Here is a 7500-nt window from a genome sequence, read left to right on the forward strand (position 1 = left end):
TTTACAATACACAAAAAGAGTTAACTTCTAGACACTCCTGAGGCACTGGCCTCCTAAGCCAGAGATTGTGGTTTCAAGTCCGGTGAAGGTTGATTACAGCAGAGTGGCGCAGCGGAAGCGTGCTGGGCCCATAACCCAGAGGTCGATGGATCGAAACCATCCTCTGCTAAGGCATTTTACATCTCAATCTTATTCAGGAGGCCTTTACAATACGCACAAAAAGTTAACATCTATACACCCCTGAGGCACTGGCCTCCTAAGCCAGAGATTGTGGTTTCGAGTCCGGTCAAGTTGCACTACAGCAGAGTGGCGCAGCGGAAGCGTGCTGGGCCCATAACCCAGAGGTCGATGGATCGAAACCATCCTCTGCTATGACCTTTTAACTTCTAAACACTCTTGAGTCCCTAAAAAGGAACAAAAGCCACAAGCTGGTCGTGAAAAGCTGAGGCCAATTTGACCTCTAATAATATTCAGTCATCTAGAAGACTCTTTGTGTGCATTGTAAAGGCCTCCTGAATAAGATTGAGATGTAAAAGGGCAAGTTAGCATCTGTTTTCAAGCCCCAGTGGCCTAATGGATAAGGCACTGGCCTCTTAAGCCAGGGATTGTGGGATTGAGTCCCATCTGGGGTGAATGCAGCAGAGTGGAGCAGCGGAAGCGTGTTTAACCCAGAGGTTGAAGGATCGAAACGATCATCTGCTAATCCTTTTTGAAACTCAGGATGCCTTTACAATACACACAAAGAGTTAACATCTATACATCCCTGAGGCACTGGCCTCCTAAGAAAGAGATTGTGGTTTCGAGTCGGTCAAGGTGCACTACAGCAGAGTGGCGCAGCGGAAGCGTGCTGGGCCCATAACCCAGAGGTCGATGGATCGAAACCATCCTCTGCTATGACCTTTTAACTTCTAAAAACACTCTTGAGTCCCTAAAAAGGAACAAAAGCCACAAGCTGGTCGTGAAAAGCTGAGGCCAATTTGACCTCTAATAATATTCAGTCATCTAGAAGACTCTTTGTGTGCATTGTAAAGGCCTCCTTAATAAGATTGAGATATAAAAGGGCAAGTTAGCATCTGTTTTCAAGCCCCAGTGGCCTAATGGATAAGGCACTGGCCTCTTAAGCCAGGGATTGTGGGATTGAGTCCCATCTGGGGTGAATACAGCAGAGTGGAGCAGCGGAAGCGTGTGTAACCCAGAGGTTGAAGGATCGAAACGATTCTCTGCTAAGCCTTTTTGAAACTCAGGATGCCTTTACAATACACACAAAGAGTTAACTTCTAGACACTCCTGAGGCACTGGCCTCCTAAGCCAGAGATTGTGGTTTCAAGTTCGGTCAAGGTTGATTACAGCAGAGTGGCGCAGCGGAAGCGTGCTGGGCCCATAACCCAGAGGTCGATGGATCGAAACCATCCTCTGCTAAGGCATTTTAAATCTCAATCTTATTCAGGAGCCCTTTACAATACACACAAAAAGTTAACATCTATACAGCCCTGAGTCACTGGCCTCCTAAGCCAGAGATTGTGGTTTCGAGTCCGGTCAAGGTGCACTACAGCAGAGTGGCGCAGCGGAAGCGTGCTGGGCCCATAACCCAGAGGTCGATGGATCGAAACCATCCTCTGCTATGCCCTTTTAACTTCTAAACACTCCTGAGACCCTAAAAAACGTCAAAAGCAACAAGCTGGTCGTGAAAAGCTGAGGCCAATTTGACCTCTCATAATATTCAGTCATCTAGAAGACTCTTTGTGTGCATTGGAAAGGCCTCCTGAATAAGATTGAGATATAAAAGGGCAAGTTAGCATCTGTTTTCAAGCCCCAGTGGCCTAATGGATAAGGCACTGGCCTCCTAAGCCAGGGATTGTGGTTTCGAGTCCCATCTGGGGTGAATACAGCAGAGTGGAGCAGCGGAAGCGTGTGTAACCCAGAGGTTGAAGGATCGAAACGATCCTCTGCTAAGCCTTTTTGAAACTCAGGATGCCTTTACAATACACACAAAGAGTTAACTTCTAGACACTCCTGAGGCACTGGCCTCCTAAGCCAGAGATTGTGGTCTCAAGTCCGGTCAAGGTTGATTACAGCAGAGTGGCGCAGCGGAAGCGTGCTGGGCCCATAACCCAGAGGTCGATGGATCGAAACCATCCTCTGCTAAGGCATTGTAAATCTCAATCTTATTCAGGAGGCCTTTACAATATACAAAAAGAGTTAACTTCTAGACACTCCTGAGGCACTGGCCTCCAAAGCCAGAGATTGTGGTTTCAAGTCCGGTCAAGGTTGATTTCAGCAGAGTGGCGCAGCGGAAGCGTGCCGGGCCCATAACCCAGAGGTCGATGGATCGAAACCATCCTCTGCTAAGGCATTTTAAATCTCAATCTTATTCAGGAGCCCTTTTACAATATGCACAAAAAGTTAACATCTATACAGCCCTGAGTCACTGGCCTCCTAAGCCAGAGATTGTGGTTTCGAGTCCGGTCAAGGTGCACTACAGCAGAGTGGCGCAGCGGAAGCGTGCTGGGCCCATAACCCAGAGGTCGATGGATCGAAACCATCCTCTACTATGCCCTTTTAACTTCTAAACACTCCTGAGACCCTAAAAAATGTCAAAAGCAACAAGCTGGTCGTGAAAAGCTGAGGCCAATTTGACCTCTCATAATATTCAGTCATCTAGAAGACTCTTTGTGTGCATTGGAAAGGCCTCCTGAATAAGATTGAGATATAAAAGGGCAAGTTAGCATCTGTTTTCAAGCCCCAGTGGCCTAATGGATAAGGCACTGGCCTCCTAAGCCAGGGATTGTGGGTTCGAGTCCCATCTGGGGTGAATACAGCAGAGTGGCGCAGCGGAAGCGTGCTGGGCCCATAACCCAGAGGTCGATGGATCGAAACCATCCTCTGCTAAGGCATTTTACAATCTCAATCTTATTCAGGAGGCCTTTACAATACGCACAAAAAGTTAACATCTATACACCCCTGAGGCACTGGCCTCCTAAGCCAGAGATTGTGGTTTCGAGTCCCTGTTAAGGTGCACTACAGCAGAGTGGCGCAGCGGAAGCGTGCTGGGCCCATAACCCAGAGGTCGATGGATCGAAACCATCCTCTGCTATGACCTTTTAACTTCTAAACACTCTTGAGTCCCTAAAAAGGAACAAAAGCCACAAGCTGGTCGTGAAAAGCTGAGGCCAATTTGACCTCTAATAATATTCAGTCATCTAGAAGACTCTTTGTGTGCATTGTAAAGGCCTCCTGAATAAGATTGAGATGTAAAAGGGCAAGTTAGCATCTGTTTTCAAGCCCCAGTGGCCTAATGGATAAGGCACTGGCCTCTTAAGACAGGGATTGTGGGATTGAGTCCCATCTGGGGTGAATGCAGCAGAGTGGAGCAGCGGAAGCGTGTTTAACCCAGAGGTTGAAGGATCGAAACGATCATCTGCTAATCCTTTTTGAAACTCAGGATGCCTTTACAATACACACAAAGAGTTAACATCTATACATCCCTGAGGCACTGGCCTCCTAAGAAAGAGATTGTGGTTTCGAGTCCGGTCAAGGTGCACTACAGCAGAGTGGCGCAGCGGAAGCGTGCTGGGCCCATAACCCAGAGGTCGATGGATCGAAACCATCCTCTGCTATGACCTTTTAACTTCTAAACACTCTTGAGTCCCTAAAAAGGAACAAAAGCCACAAGCTGGTCGTGAAAAGCTGAGGCCAATTTGACCTCTAATAATATTCAGTCATCTAGAAGACTCTTTGTGTGCATTGTAAAGGCCTCCTTAATAAGATTGAGATATAAAAGGGCAAGTTAGCATCTGTTTTCAAGCCCCAGTGGCCTAATGGATAAGGCACTGGCCTCTTAAGCCAGGGATTGTGGGATTGAGTCCCATCTGGGGTGAATACAGCAGAGTGGAGCAGCGGAAGCGTGTGTAACCCAGAGGTTGAAGGATCGAAACGATTCTCTGCTAAGCCTTTTTGAAACTCAGGATGCCTTTACAATACACACAAAGAGTTAACTTCTAGACACTCCTGAGGCACTGGCCTCCTAAGCCAGAGATTGTGGTTTCAAGTTCGGTCAAGGTTGATTACAGCAGAGTGGCGCAGCGGAAGCATGCTGGGCCCATAACCCAGAGGTCGATGGATCGAAACCATCCTCTGCTAAGGCATTTTAAATCTCAATCTTATTCAGGAGCCCTTTACAATACGCACAAAAAGTTTAACATCTATACAGCCCTGAGTCACTGGCCTCCTAAGCCAGAGATTGTGGTTTCGAGTCCGGTCAAGGTGCACTACAGCAGAGTGGCGCAGCGGAAGCGTGCTGGGCCCATAACCCAGAGGTCGATGGATCGAAACCATCCTCTGCTATGCCCTTTTAACTTCTAAACACTCCTGAGACCCTAAAAAACGTCAAAAGCAACAAGCTGGTCGTGAAAAGCTGAGGCCAATTTGACCTCTCATAATATTCAGTCATCTAGAAGACTCTTTGTGTGCATTTGGAAAGGCCTCCTGAATAAGATTGAGATATAAAAGGGCAAGTTAGCATCTGTTTTCAAGCCCCAGTGGCCTAATGGATAAGGCACTGGCCTCCTAAGCCAGGGATTGTGGTTTCGAGTCCCATCTGGGGTGAATACAGCAGAGTGGAGCAGCGGAAGCGTGTGTAACCCAGAGGTTGAAGGATCGAAACGATCCTCTGCTAAGCCTTTTTGAAACTCAGGATGCCTTTACAATACACACAAAGAGTTAACTTCTAGACACTCCTGAGGCACTGGCCTCCTAAGCCAGAGATTGTGGTTTCAAGTCCGGTCAAGGTTGATTACAGCAGAGTGGCGCAGCGGAAGCGTGCTGGGCCCATAACCCAGAGGTCGATGGATCGAAACCATCCTCTGCTAAGGCATTGTAAATCTCAATCTTATTCAGGAGGCCTTTACAATATACAAAAAGAGTTAACTTCTAGACACTCCTGAGGCACTGGCCTCCAAAGCCAGAGATTGTGGTTTCAAGTCCGGTCAAGGTTGATTTCAGCAGAGTGGCGGCAGCGGAAGCGTGCTGGGCCCATAACCCAGAGGTCGATGGATCGAAACCATCCTCTGCTAAGGCATTTTAAATCTCAATCTTATTCAGGAGCCCTTTACAATATGCACAAAAAGTTAACATCTATACAGCCCTGAGTCACTGGCCTCCTAAGCCAGAGATTGTGGTTTCGAGTCCGGTCAAGGTGCACTACAGCAGAGTGGCGCAGCGGAAGCGTGCTGGGCCCATAACCCAGAGGTCGATGGATCGAAACCATCCTCTACTATGCCCTTTTAACTTCTAAACACTCCTGAGACCCTAAAAAATGTCAAAAAGCAACAAGCTGGTCGTGAAAAGCTGAGGCCAATTTGACTTCTCATAATATTCAGTCATCTAGAAGACTCTTTGTGTGCATTGGAAAGGCCTCCTGAATAAGATTGAGATATAAAAGGGCAAGTTAGCATCTGTATTCAAGCCCCAGTGGCCTAATGGATAAGGCACTGGCCTCCTAAGCCAGGGATTGTGGGTTCGAGTCCCATCTGGGGTGAATACAGCAGAGTGGCTCAGCGGGAAGCGTGCTGGGCCCATAACCCAGAGGTCGATGGATCGAAACCATCCTCTGCTAAGGCATTTTACATCTCAATCTTATTCAGGAGGCCTTTACAATACGCACAAAAAGTTAACATCTATACACCCCTGAGGCACTGGCCTCCTAAGCCAGAGATTGTGGTTTCGAGTCCGGTCAAGGTGCACTACAGCAGAGTGGCGCAGCGGAAGCGTGCTGGGCCCATAACCCAGAGGTCGATGGATCGAAACCATCCTCTGCTATGACCTTTTAACTTCTAAACACTCTTGAGTCCCTAAAAGGAACAAAAGCCACAAGCTGGTCGTGAAAAGCTGAGGCCAATTTGACCTCTAATAATATTCAGTCATCTAGAAGACTCTTTGTGTGCATTGTAAAGGCCTCCTGAATAAGATTGAGATGTAAAAGGGCAAGTTAGCATCTGTTTTCAAGCCCCAGTGGCCTAATGGATAAGGCACTGGCCTCTTAAGACAGGGATTGTGGGATTGAGTCCCATCTGGGGTGAATGCAGCAGAGTGGAGCAGCGGAAGCGTGTTTAACCCAGAGGTTGAAGGATCGAACGATCATCTGCTAATCCTTTTTGAAACTCAGGATGCCTTTACAATACACACAAAGAGTTAACATCTATACATCCCTGAGGCACTGGCCTCCTAAGAAAGAGATTGTGGTTTCGAGTCCGGTCAAGGTGCACTACAGCAGAGTGGCGCAGCGGAAGCGTGCTGGGCCCATAACCCAGAGGTCGATGGATCGAAACCATCCTCTGCTATGACCTTTTAACTTCTAAACACTCTTGAGTCCCTAAAAAGGAACAAAAGCCACAAGCTGGTCGTGAAAAGCTGAGGCCCAATTTGACCTCTAATAATATTCAGTCATCTAGAAGACTCTTTGTGTGCATTGTAAAGGCCTCCTTAATAAGATTGAGATATAAAAGGGCAAGTTAGCATCTGTTTTCAAGCCCCAGTGGCCTAATGGATAAGGCACTGGCCTCTTAAGCCAGGGATTGTGGGATTGAGTCCCATCTGGGGTGAATACAGCAGAGTGGAGCAGCGGAAGCGTGTGTAACCCAGAGGTTGAAGGATCGAAACGATTCTCTGCTAAGCCTTTTTGAAACTCAGGATGCCTTTACAATACACACAAAGAGTTAACTTCTAGACACTCCTGAGGCACTGGCCTCCTAAGCCAGAGATTGTGGTTTCAAGTTCGGTCAAGGTTGATTACAGCAGAGTGGCGCAGCGGAAGCATGCTGGGCCCATAACCCAGAGGTCGATGGATCGAAACCATCCTCTGCTAAGGCATTTTAAATCTCAATCTTATTCAGGAGCCCTTTACAATACGCACAAAAAGTTAACATCTATACAGCCCTGAGTCACTGGCCTCCTAAGCCAGAGATTGTGGTTTCGAGTCCGGTCAAGGTGCACTACAGCAGAGTGGCGCAGCGGAAGCGTGCTGGGCCCATAACCCAGAGGTCGATGGATCGAAACCATCCTCTGCTATGCCCTTTTAACTTCTAACACTCCTGAGACCCTAAAAAAATGTCAAAAGCAACAAGCTGGTCGTGAAAAGCTGAGGCCAATTTGACCTCTCATAATATTCAGTCATCTAGAAGACTCTTTGTGTGCATTGGAAAGGCCTCCTGAATAAGATTGAGATATAAAAGGGCAAGTTAGCATCTGTTTTCAAGCCCCAGTGGCCTAATGGATAAGGCACTGGCCTCCTAAGCCAGGGATTGTGGGTTCGAGTCCCATCTGGGGTGAATACAGCAGAGTGGCGCAGCGGGAAGCGTGCTGGGCCCATAACCCAGAGGTCGATGGATCGAAACCATCCTCTGCTAAGGCGTTTTACATCTCAATCTTATTCAGGAGGCCTTTACAATACGCACAAAAAGTTAACATCTATACATCCCTGAGGCACTGGCCTCCTAAGAAAGA

The 7500-nt window shown here is 47.7% G+C and overlaps 9 non-coding genes across 9 annotated transcripts; all 9 read left to right on the plus strand.

The window, feature by feature from the left end:
- Positions 1–559: 559 nt before the first annotated feature.
- Positions 560–632, plus strand: trnak-cuu (transfer RNA lysine (anticodon CUU)). The gene has a single exon. It is a non-coding gene; the product is annotated as a tRNA-Lys (tRNA).
- Positions 633–1083: 451 nt separating this feature from the next.
- Positions 1084–1156, plus strand: trnak-cuu (transfer RNA lysine (anticodon CUU)). Its single transcript has one exon. It is a non-coding gene; the product is annotated as a tRNA-Lys (tRNA).
- A 653-nt stretch (positions 1157–1809) lies between these two features.
- On the plus strand, positions 1810–1882 carry trnar-ccu (transfer RNA arginine (anticodon CCU)). The gene has a single exon. It is a non-coding gene; the product is annotated as a tRNA-Arg (tRNA).
- An 857-nt stretch (positions 1883–2739) lies between these two features.
- On the plus strand, positions 2740–2812 carry trnar-ccu (transfer RNA arginine (anticodon CCU)). Its single transcript has one exon. It is a non-coding gene; the product is annotated as a tRNA-Arg (tRNA).
- Positions 2813–3804: 992 nt separating this feature from the next.
- trnak-cuu (transfer RNA lysine (anticodon CUU)) lies at positions 3805–3877 on the plus strand. The gene has a single exon. It is a non-coding gene; the product is annotated as a tRNA-Lys (tRNA).
- Positions 3878–4532: 655 nt separating this feature from the next.
- Positions 4533–4605, plus strand: trnar-ccu (transfer RNA arginine (anticodon CCU)). Its single transcript has one exon. It is a non-coding gene; the product is annotated as a tRNA-Arg (tRNA).
- Positions 4606–5463: 858 nt separating this feature from the next.
- On the plus strand, positions 5464–5536 carry trnar-ccu (transfer RNA arginine (anticodon CCU)). The gene has a single exon. It is a non-coding gene; the product is annotated as a tRNA-Arg (tRNA).
- A 990-nt stretch (positions 5537–6526) lies between these two features.
- trnak-cuu (transfer RNA lysine (anticodon CUU)) lies at positions 6527–6599 on the plus strand. Its single transcript has one exon. It is a non-coding gene; the product is annotated as a tRNA-Lys (tRNA).
- Positions 6600–7252: 653 nt separating this feature from the next.
- trnar-ccu (transfer RNA arginine (anticodon CCU)) lies at positions 7253–7325 on the plus strand. The gene has a single exon. It is a non-coding gene; the product is annotated as a tRNA-Arg (tRNA).
- The last annotated feature ends 175 nt before the right edge of the window (positions 7326–7500 follow it).

The sequence above is a fragment of the Carassius auratus genome, unplaced genomic scaffold (genome assembly GCF_003368295.1).
Source record: "Carassius auratus strain Wakin unplaced genomic scaffold, ASM336829v1 scaf_tig00216387, whole genome shotgun sequence".
Classification (NCBI taxonomy): domain Eukaryota; kingdom Metazoa; phylum Chordata; class Actinopteri; order Cypriniformes; family Cyprinidae; genus Carassius; species Carassius auratus.